Consider the following 12,121-nt stretch of genomic DNA (forward strand, 5'->3'; position numbering starts at 1 on the left):
TCCAAATGGAAATGTCTTAGAAGCCCAACATAAATATGAATATTTAATGGATAGAACACTAACGCTCCAGAGTGAAGCCCGGCTAGCTCAGTCGGTAGAGCATGAGACTCTTAATCTCAGGGTCGTGGGTTCGTGCCCCACGTTGGGCGCCAGATATTGGAGAAATTATTTTGGCCACTCCACGTAGTTAAAAGGATATTTATTTAATGGCATAACTCACAAATTAAGTAATGGGTAGGTCGCAGGGTCTGGGGAAGGTGTAATGCAGTCCAGCGGTGTTCTCCGGAGCTCTGCACAGTCAATCTGCACCGGTCAGCGTTCCGGCACCGAGAGAGCGCCCAGCGCGAGCGCTGGCCCATCCAGCTCTCGGGTCCCCAGGCGCCTCCCCTCGCCCCGCCTCGTAGGCGTGACAGTTGCCAGAGTCTCAATGGGGGTTGGAACTTCCAGAACCAAGCTGGAATGACTACCCACTACACAAGTGAGTACTTTTAAAAGAAAATAACCAGTTGATTAATAAGATGTTGTCTGTCACCCAATAAAATAGATTGAAACACAAATGAATAAAACTGTTTTAATGTAAGAATCTATATTATGACTACACATGGCCCAAAGTCTCTTTTTTAACCTTTGTTCAGCAGCTCTAGGATAGATACATATACTTATTTTTGGCATATGGATATTTTATATGCAAAGATCATCCTGATCTAATATTAAAATCAAAGAAATATGCATTTCAAATGGTGTATGTGAAGGAAATGATGAGAAAAACTCCCACAGTGTAACTTCTCAGTTCATGTATTTTTGTGGCTCTCTAGCATGCTTATATGTTAACTTGAAGGCTGTGATTTTATTCAAAGTACTAAATATAAAAACAGAAAAACTTTTGTCAGATGGGAAGGCTAACTGGATAATTTAAAATTAGACAAGGGATACACAGAAGGTAAAACAGCATTGCTCTCAATTGTCCACCAAAACTAGATGACAAGATCTTAATACCAAAGACACTACTCACTGGTTATAGGACATGGAGAAATCAAGCTAGAATTGATCTTAAAAGGTACTCATTGCTGTCTAGTTTTCAGAATGTCAGACAGTGGTATCAGGTTGCAGAAGGTGAAAAGTCATCAATGGTCTTACAAACTACAACATCAATCTATAAGGTAAGATATGAACAGATAGGTATAAGATATGATGGTAAATCATTGTATATACTAGTAAACAAACTTAGTAAAATAGCAACCTTAGATAATTTGCACTGTAATTTGTACTGTTATAGATTCTTATATGTTGATACTAATGTAAACTATTTTTATACTCCTGTTTAAGATAATTTGTATATTGATACAAATACAGAACTATATTTGTTATAATGTACATATATTTCTACTCTTATTTGAAACATTTTTATATTGATACAAATGTAAATTTATATCTGTCATACTTTATATATGTTCTACTTCTGTTTAGGATATTCAGTATATTGATATATATTTAATATTATTGTCATATTGCATATCGCACTATATATTCCTACCTCTGTTATAAATATCTTGTGTATTGTCACAATTTTGAAGTCATCGTTCTTCACCATACATTTGCTTATAGACTGTTTACCTTATTTACGTGAAGCCTTAGTCCTTAGGTTATTTCGATAGATAAGATTTATAGATTTATAGTCGCCTATGCCTGTCATCTCTATAGTTACGTTAGTTAGGTTATCCAGATTTACAGATACATAGGTCAGATGGGCAGGTAATCTTCAAACACTTCATAGACCTGGAGAATATGGCATTTAAATAACTTAGAATTCTGTTGACGTGAGACACAATTGCTCCTGGCTGCACCAATTGATCCCGAGAGAATGTTGGGCTTCTAAGACATTTCCATTTGGAAGTTTGTCTTTTGGCACAAAATGGCCTACTGGGCAAAGAACTGCCCTTGCCTTGATGGCTGACAGTACAAATGCAATGCTCTCCTTTCTGGACAAGCGGGACACAAGGAAAGCGACCACTGTACTCTGCCAAGACAGGGTAAGATGGTCTTTCAGAAATCCTGCTTCTGAAAATGGTCTGTCAGATACTCTAGGCCTGTAGCCAATTTGAATGCACCAACAATGCTGAGAAACATTAGGTGACTGTCCAGGCTGCCAGCTGTCTTGGTCTACTCTTGCAAGATTCCCGAAAGTTGCTTGCATCCATCTACCATTTCTCAGGGACCATTATGTTCCTTCTCAGGTCTTTGATGGGATTGAAGACTAGCAGTTATAGTTACAACTTAGTATATATAATATCTTAGATAGAACATATTAAGTATTAGGTTCAGTTTCTTTAGGATAGGACACCTTTGAATGATCTTTATAACATGCTGTTTACCTATGCTCTATACTTCTCTGGATTTTAGTATGTGTTTCTTGCTTGATATTGTTTGCATTGGTTGTAGTTCCATCTTATCTAGGTCATTATCTCTCATTATTTCTGGACAATATTTGATAACCATTCCTTTGTATATAGTCTTGTATTAGTTTAGAACCTTCTTATTTAGACAAAAAGGGGGAGATGTAGTGGGTAGTCATTCCAGCTTGGTTCTGGAAGTTCCAACCCCCATTGAGACTCTGGCAACTGTCACGCCTACGAGGCGGGGCGAGGGGAGGCGCCTGGGGACCCGAGAGCTGGATGGGCCAGCGCTCGCGCTGGACGCTCTCTCGGTGCCGGAACGCTGACCGGTGCAGATTGACTGTGCAGAGCTCCGGAGAACACCGCTGGACTGCATTACACCTTCCCCAGACCCTGCGACCTACCCATTACTTAATTTGTGAGTTATGCCATTAAATAAATATCCTTTTAACTACGTGGAGTGGCCAAAATAATTTCTCCAATACACTTGTTAAAATATCTGTGAAAAATAGAAAAAGAGCTTGTTTATTTACATGCACTCTCATTTCTAACTTCATATAATTTCTGGGTAGAGGAAGCTAAATTATTTAATTTTCTTATAACAAAAATTTAAAAGCACTGTAAATCTTTTATTAATTTGAGTATAAATGAGCTCATATACTTTTCATTATGATTGCATACTAATTGTTAAAAATCCTTTGTTTCAAAAGAAGGATTTTTGTCCACTTTTTAAATTTGTATTAATTTACCAAATAAAAATGATGTCATCAAATAAAAGCAGCCTCATCTCCTTTTCACTAATTACTTCTCAGCAAGATAATTCCTTTTTAAATTAAAGAAACTATCTCTGACTCTAAATAAAGCTCCTTGGCCTTTGTGTAATTTGTTGCATGCCTAGCTCATCAGTGAGCCACCCAGTGCATGCTTGAGGACTCATTTTTAGCTTTAGAGTATGCCAAGTCAGCTTTTCAGTTCACTGTGCTAACTGAATTTTATGTACAGACCATAAACTATATGTTGAATCTATTCAGATAAAATTTGTCAGCTTTTATGCTCTTTTGCATAGGGTGTAATATTAACTTCCCACATCCACACACATTTAGTTTGATGCAATGTGAGGTTAGCTGGTAGTTTAATGGTTCCCTTGCTTTATATCTTCCCAGCTGAACATTAAGCTGTCTCTCTCTAGTATTTTATTTTTTCATGTACAACTTCACTGGAAAGACTATGCCAGTTGACTAATTTGATTGAAATCAAGTGCTAGAACTGTGTTAAGAAAGCTTTTCCTTTTTCTTTTTTGGCTAGACCCTGTCATTCCATATATGAGTCCTCATATATATAATGTATGTCATTACTTTCTCTATTTCATGAGTTGAAATTAAGATTCATAATACATATCTTGACATTGGCTGTAAGGAAAACACAGTTCTGTCATTCTCTTGGCTAAAAGGCCTCCTGGGATTTTCTGACATTGGAAAAAGAACACATATAATGTGCAAAGTGTTAACTCAAGAGAAGCAAAGCACTTAACTCTTTAGAGTATACCTCATCTCAAATCATTGCTTTCAAGAGAAACCAAGGCTAATTTAAATATGTGACAGAGAGTGACACCATTTGTCTGAACCATGTTCTAATGAACCATGTTGTCAGTTTCTTCAGTCTATGTGTTAGGGAAATGCTGTGCATTGTTAGTTCATGGAAGCTCTGAGCACATATAGTGTATCTTACTCTGGTAGCTAGTTCCATGACAAGGCAGGAAACTTAGCTCTCTGGACACTTTACCAGCTATGTGAGAGGCCAGCTTAGACTGTAAGTAGCAGTGTGTCCTCACTAGGATATATTTCTAATTGACATCTGCTGATTATTGCTGTATGTAAGTTCCCTTCTATGTGCTTTACATATAGGAACCTTATGGTGATATTTTATCTGTGTCTCCCTCCCCCCCATAAAATTTATCTGAGGACTAGAGGAAAAACCCAACCACTATATTAAACATAGAAGTCAGGCAATCGTAGCATGTAGCAGAAATTTTAAAAATTCTTATTCATAAAATCAAGCCCGAGGCGAGTTATTGGGGTCCATGCTGGTAGATCAGAGAGACAGAATAAGCCACAGCTATCTCACCTTGCCAATTCCTCAGCTGGTCCTGTTTCCTCAGACTGGAAGCTTCTGTGTCCTCATCCCGAATGAATCTCAGCTGAACTGTGTTGCTCCATAGCCTGAATGCTTAACCAGCCCAAACCTTAACCAGCCAAATGCCGCTAGTTTCTGGTCCTCACGCCTTATATATCTTCCTGTTTTCTACCACCACTCCCTGGGATTAAAGGCTGGCTTTCTGGATTAAAGGCGTGTCACCATGCTTGGCTATTTCCAATGTGGCCTTGAACTCACAGAGATCCAGAGGGATTTCTATCTCTGGAATGCTAGGATTAAAGGTGTGAGTGCCACCATTTTCTAGCCTTTGTATCTAGTGGCTGTCTGTTCTCTGACCCCAGATAAATTTATTAGAATACACAATACCACCACATTTCCTCTCTTTTTGTCTAAAATTAAAGAAGCTTATAACTAATACAAGAAAAAACTATCCAATAAGTATATACAATATATACAGCCAAAAATTACATTAATGATATCTAGTCCATTAACATTTGACAGACTCAGATAAAAAACTCCATTATATATATTAACAATGTCCAGTCCAGTAACATCTGATAAACTCAGACCAAAAAATTTTCATTACTTATCTTATTTAAAACAAGTAGTTCCTTTTTAAAAGTAGATTCCATAGTCTCCCTTTTTTTTCTTATCATATCCATATTCTCTTTTTTTCTTTTCATAATAGATTCAGTAGTCTACCTTTTGTTATTTTTATATCTTCCCCTTTTTCTTCAGTGTAGATTCAATGATCTACCTATTTATCCTATTATTTATCTTTTTTCTCAGAGTAGATTCGATGATCTATCTCATATCTATATTCTCTTTTTATCTTTTTTCTCAGAGTAGATTCGATGATCTATCTCATATCTATATTCTCTTTTTCTTTTTGCTTTCTAGGGGTGAAGATATCTTTAGGGAATCTTGAAAAGAAAATTTTTGGGTTAATCATCAAGTCCTGTATCATTTGTCCAGTCTCTGCATAATAGGAAAGTTCAGGGCTTGTTTCAAGTCCTTGTTCAAGTAGTCTGTCAGGCTGAATCATCTCAACTAGTCCTCTCGAAATTGTCCTGACCAGTTTGTAGTCCAAAATTGATTTTTCCACAGTGTTAATCGGCTTAATGGCTTTATCATAGTCCATGTGGAATCATCGTTGTAGAATCCTGTCATCTTTTTGAAGATTTCAAAGTCAAAGTCACTGTTAGGCATGGTCATGGTTTCCTGCAGACTTTTTTTTTTTTTTTTTTTTTTTTTTTTTGCCTCCTCTGTGGTTTGGAGCAATCACAGTCTGATAAATGTCTGTCTCTCGGAACCATGAACATTCTTCCCTAGAACAGAAAATCTTCACAGCAATTTCTCCCCACCATTTTTCTTGCCAAACTTTTCCAAACTGACCTTTGCCGATGCTTTCTTGGAACACGATGGTCCTGGCAATTCTTCTCTGAACCAGCAGCAGTAAACCCTTCATCCCAGGTAGCAGCATCACCGCAGTCACCAACATGATGAGAAGGAGCTGGCAATGTGGAGCAGTAGCCACTGCTTCCATGGTCCCACCACTGATTGTGGTTCAGTCCGGGCCAAAGCTTCTCCCAAGCCTTCTAGGCCGGCCTCAAACTCGGAATCCTACTGCCTCTGCCTCCTTCAGCAAATCCTACCGGCGTGCGCCACCACAACCGGCCGAGTGTAGCTTGGGCCTGAGCTGGGACTCACAAGGCCACAGGCAAACAGCTTTTTCATGAATTCGTAACACGAACGTTGGGCGCCAGATGTAGCAGAAATTTTAAAAATTCTTATTCATAAAATCAAGCCCGAGGCGAGTTATTGGGGTCCATGCTGGTAGATCAGAGAGACAGAATAAGCCACAGCTATCTCACCTTGCCAATTCCTCAGCTGGTCCTGTTTCCTCAGACTGGAAGCTTCTGTGTCCTCATCCCGAATGAATCTCAGCTGAACTGTGTTGCTCCATAGCCTGAATGCTTAACCAGCCCAAACCTTAACCAGCCAAATGCCGCTAGTTTCTGGTCCTCACGCCTTATATATCTTCCTGTTTTCTACCACCACTCCCTGGGATTAAAGGCTGGCTTTCTGGGATTAAAGGCGTGTCACCATGCTTGGCTATTTCCAATGTGGCCTTGAACTCACAGAGATCCAGAGGGATTTCTATCTCTGGAATGCTAGGATTAAAGGTGTGAGTGCCACCATTTTCTAGCCTTTGTATCTAGTGGCTGTCTGTTCTCTGACCCCAGATAAATTTATTAGAATACACAATACCACCACAGTAGCACATGCCTTTAATCCTATCACTTGGGAGGCAGGGATCTGTCTGTGAATTCAAAGACTACATTGGGAACAAAACCAGGCGTGGTGGCACATGCCTTAAATTCCAACACTAGTTAACCATGGAGGTCTTGAGGTCTGTACAGACAGATAGGAAGTGATGTAGCTCGACAGAGAAAGCAAATGATATAGTAGAACAGCAAGTCATATAGGTGTGGGTATACAGGAAGTAGGCTCTTTGGAGACTGAGGTGTCAGTGAGGTGAGGTTAGCTTGTGGCTTTTCCTATACCTCTGATCTCTCAGGTTTTCACCCCTATATCTGGCTCTGGGTTTTATTTAATACGATCGTTTAGCAATTTGTCTACAGAACCTAATTGTTTTCACAGCTCTTGGAGATTCTAATATCACCCCCATTTTGTGTTGAGGAAGATTAAATACAGAGAGAAGTTAGGAAGCTTTCTCAAGGTAATACATGAATAACACAGCCAGGGTTTGCACGTAGGTAGCCTGGTGCAAGGAATGTTTAATCCCCATGTTATGTTCCCACTTGGGCTGAGAATGAGTTATAAACTTGAATGTTAGGTCAGAAGAGGAGACTGATTAGGAAACTTCAAAGTTTAAGAGTACATGCTAAGAGTGGGCTTCAGAACACTCTATCTAGAGCCTAAGAGGAGTCATGAGGAATATTTGGCTGTGATGTCAAGATGTGACATCACAGGATGAAGAATATGAGTGGATTTAGAACCAGGAACACAAATTTGATGAGCCCATGGCTGAGTCTACATGGAACAAAGTCTTAATCCAAGAAATAGTCTTGTCTTTTCCCCATTATTTTTATAGTAGCTGCTTGAAATGGGCATATAAAATTGGTAGAATGATCAATTCTCTGAAGTAGGTGGGTGTAATAGCCTGGAGCTTCTGGAACCATCACATTTCTTCTTTCTTTTTGTTTATAGGCAGGTTCTTACTCTGGCGCTCAGGCTTCCCTGGAACTCACTGTGAAGCTAGACCAGCCCACAGTGGCTTGAAACTTTTAGAAGTCCTCTTGTCTAAGCTCCTTGAATGCTAGAACTACAGGTGTGAGCTACCATGCCCACCAACCATCACAGTACTGACATGTGAACTACCCTTGGTTTCTGTAGCTGTCTGAATATGGCAAACACTTTGTATACTCTATTATTTGGATCTTTCCAACAGTCATCAATAAGTATGAAATGACCCCAATATTTTATTTTAAAAAAACAAAGCTTGTTTCTAGCCTTCAGTGCTAATATAAAATTCTTGTAGCTTCAAATAAATTCCATGGAACAATTATTCCTTAAACATTTTGTTTTTCAAACCTGATTTTTCTCTTTTTCAGATATTCAAACTCCATATATATCTACACACACACACACACACACACACACACTCACACACACACACACACACACACACACACACACACACACGATGGAGATATTCAAGTTCTCTCTCTCTCCCTCTCTTTCTCTGTGTGTGTGTGTGTGTGTGTGTGTGTGTATGTGAGAGAGAGAGAGAGAGTATGTGTGTGCACTTTATGAACAAAGTGTATTTTATAGACAAAATCTGCTTTGTGTATAAGGGAGAACACACTGAACTTTTAGGTTATTGAAGCTAACAGTTTCAAATGTCATGTATTGTATCATTTCATCCTCATATTAACAATTGTGGTAGTTTGAATGAGAATGGCCTCCATAGGCTCAGATAATTGAATGCTTGGTCTTTAGTTGGTGAAACTCTTTGGGAAGGATTAGGAAGTGTGGTGTTGTGGGAGAAAGTATGTCACAAGAAGTGGGATTTGAGAGTTCAAAAGCCCACACAGGTCTCAATATTGCTCTTTCTACCTCCAACTTGCAGATTAGGATATAAGGTCTTAGTTACTGCTCCTGTTTCATGCCTCCCTGCCTGCTAACATGTTCCCTGACCTGATGGTCATGGACTCACCCTCTGAAACCATAAGCAAGTTCCCAACTAAATGCTTTCTTTTATTAGTTTCCTTGGTCATTGTGTCTCTTTACTGAGCAGAAAAGTAACTGAGATAATCATAGAAACTAAAATATATTTATCTCCATTTTCAGAAGAGAAAATTGAAGCTCAGAGAGGTTCAGTGACTTGCACAAAGTTCCACATCTAGGAAATATTAAATGTGGGGTCATAAATCAGGTCTACAGAACTTCTACATTGCTACTGTTGTTTTATATTCAAGTACTGATGAAATATAAATAACATGTCAAAGAACAAAAGTGTAGAATACACCAGCTTCCTTTTAAACAGCAAAGGGCTACCATATGCTCATTAGAGGACATGCCTAATGCAGTCACTAAACTACAGCTGGTGCCAATGCTAAAACAATGGGATCTTTTTCCTGTTACCACTGTCTTCTCTACCATATCATGTACACTTTATCCTGAGAATTGAAGGGCCACAGACCATTCCATTCCTCCCATTCCTTCCAGGCTGATATGCCTTATGTCCAAATACACACCCTTGCCTTCTGTATATCAGAGGTTGTAATCTCAGGTTCTATATCTCAATCAAAGTAAATATAGTTCTACTGCAAGTATTGCTGTGTATTTTCTCAGGCTAACCTGTGTGTTTAAAGATGCAGGAAGTCATGTTGATAGAGTCTGTTAATGTCATTGCTCTTTAAGCATAAAACCTAGCTTATAATTACCTCTAACCATCATCTACCATAAAGGCAAGTTGAAATAGATTTTTTTTTACATAAGATATTCTGGCAGGTAAGTTTTTTCTACTACTTGTACATGAGAATATATCTTTATTTGCTTAGAGGCCATACTGTTCCCTCTAAGAATGCCATTATACCCACTTGTAACACTTTTGTGCTCTGAGGATAATCAAGGTACCACTATGTTTCTTATTGTGGTAGAATTCTATCTCTTCCCTTTTCCCATGGAAACAGTCTTACTATATAACCCAGGCATCCCTTACCCATGAGCAGGTATTAAAAGTGCTTGTCATCTTGCCCAGATTCTTCCTGTGATTAGATTAGGATAAGACAGGATAAAGTCCTCCATGAATCAATAGTGCTAATTCTCTCATGCTAGAAACTCCTTCTCTGTAGTTAATGTCTGAGAAGTATCTAGTCATCTCTGAGTCTAGTCCAGGCATATCCAGGATTTGGAAGACTTTTCTAATTCCAACTCAGAGTTAATTAATCCATTCTTTTTATCTCTGGCATCTTAGGTCTTGATACAGATCACACCTGTAGATCTACTCCTATTTCTGCTTCTGTTCCTAGGTAGTTCTCAGCCTTCCAGAGCACTAGTGGATAAGGGTGATAGGTGAAACAGGTGGAACAGGATATGATTTTCTTTATTTACTCTGGTTCTGGTCAAACAAGATTAATTAGAATCATAAACTTTGTGGCACACAGATATAGTTTTGCCTTTTTATAGATGGTAAAAAAAAATATCTTTTATTCTGTTATACAAACTACTTCCAAACTGACCCAGCCTTTAGGCAAAGCTCCACTTTAGATGCAAAGTACCTCACTCCTGTGTGTTCATTCACATTGTAGTGTAGCTATCAAAAGGTGGGGCTCTTGCTTCCAGGAGTGGGGATCTGCCTTTACCAAAATCTTAGCTTGGTGGAGTTCCATAATGCCTTTCTTAGTTTCTCTCATATCCGTGTTTTTAAAAACAAATGCAAAGAAAAAAAAATGTCCTAACTTGCTTTGTTTAACTATAAGCTTCCCAGGATTGTGCATTTGTCTTTATAAATACTGTCAGTCTCTACTCTGTTAGCCTAACATTGATACTTATAGTTAGAAGTGTTGAACATGGTGGTGGCACACAACAGTAATCCTAGCACATGGAGGATTTCTGCTATGCTTATCCTCAGAATATGGTTCAGAGTAAGGGTGAGGAATGACTCAGAGTTGTTGTGGTTGACATAATTTCCTTAATTCTGTACTTTCCCCCATACTTTTGCATTCTATGTCAATTTAAAAAGCACCAATTAGCCGGGCGGTGGTGGCGCACGCCTTTAATCCCAGCACTCGGGAGGCAGAGCCAGGCGGATCTCTGTGAGTTCAAGGCCAGCCTGGGCTACCAAGTGAGTTCCAGGAAAGGTGCAAAGCTACACAGAGAAACCCTGTCTCGAAAAAACCAAAAAAAAAAAAAAAAAAAAAAAAAAAAAAAAAAAGCACCAATTAGCCGAATGGCCAATTTTAAGTTCCTTTTAGTTCTCGATTTATTATCCAGTGGAAGTTTTTAGGGGCAAGATCTTGTCAAGACAATGGAAAGGTTGCTTGTAGCAGGAATCTTAAAAGTTTTTATTAATAAAAACAAACCTGGAGCCAGGTTTTGGGGTGAATGCTGGAAGATCAGAGAAGCAGAACAAGCCACAGCCACCTCGCCTCACCAATTCCTCAGCTGATCCTGTTTCCTCAGATTGTAAGCCTCTGAGCCCTCATCTAGAATGAATCTCAGCTGAACTGCTGCTCAAAAGCCTAAAAGCTTAACCAGCTCTAGTTCCTGGTCCTCACATCTTATATACCTTTCTGCTTTCTGCCATCACTTCCTGGGATTAAAGGCTCACTTCCTGAGATTAAAGGCATGAGTCACCATGCCTGGCTGTTTCCAGTGTAGCTTTAAACTCACAGAGATCCAGGTGGATCTCTGCCTCCCAAGTGATAGGATAAAAGGCGTGTGTGCTACCATTTTCTGGCCCTATGTCTATCTAGTGGCTGTTCTGTCTCTGACCCCAAATAAGTTTATTAGTGTGCACAATATTTTGGGGAACACAGTATCACCACAGTTGCTCATTGTGGCTTCTTCTTCTTTTTTTTTTTTTTTTTTTTTAATTTTTCGAAACAGGGTTTCTCTGTGTAGCTTTGCGCCTTTCCTGGGATTCACTTGGTAGCCCAGGCTGGCCTCGAACTCACAGACACCCGCCTGGCTCTGCCTTCCGAGTGCTGGGATTAAAGGCGTGCACCACCACCGCCCGGCTCATTGTGGCTTCTTTGCTTTACTTGAGTTTACCTTTTTATGATTTCAATAGATGAGTCAACTTTTTAGTTTGTTCTACTGTGTGTCTGTGATAACTTTCCCAGGAATTAGCTCCGATGAAGCAGCCCAAATGCATTCCTGTCATCTGAACTGTGGCAGGGAAGATGTTAAGAATGTCCCCGTATCATCCAGAATTTGGATTTCCCACAGCAGACTCTGAGAAGAGATTTGGGCTCTTAGGAGAAGGAAGAAACCAGCACACAGTAGAGGAGGCTTCAACACAATGCCATGCATATCTGTGA

At 39.3% G+C, this 12,121-nt stretch overlaps 1 protein-coding gene and 1 non-coding gene across 2 annotated transcripts in view; both read left to right on the forward strand.

The window, feature by feature from the left end:
• The window catches only part of Macrod2 (mono-ADP ribosylhydrolase 2), a 1,962,999-nt gene that overhangs the window by 201,971 nt on the left and 1,748,907 nt on the right, over positions 1-12,121 (forward strand). The gene's annotated exons all lie outside the window — the stretch shown is intronic.
• On the forward strand, positions 77-149 carry Trnak-cuu. Its single transcript has one exon. It is a non-coding gene; the product is annotated as a tRNA-Lys (tRNA).

The sequence above is a fragment of the Peromyscus leucopus genome, chromosome 4 (genome assembly GCF_004664715.2).
Source record: "Peromyscus leucopus breed LL Stock chromosome 4, UCI_PerLeu_2.1, whole genome shotgun sequence".
In the NCBI taxonomy this organism is placed as follows: Eukaryota; Metazoa; Chordata; class Mammalia; order Rodentia; family Cricetidae; genus Peromyscus; species Peromyscus leucopus.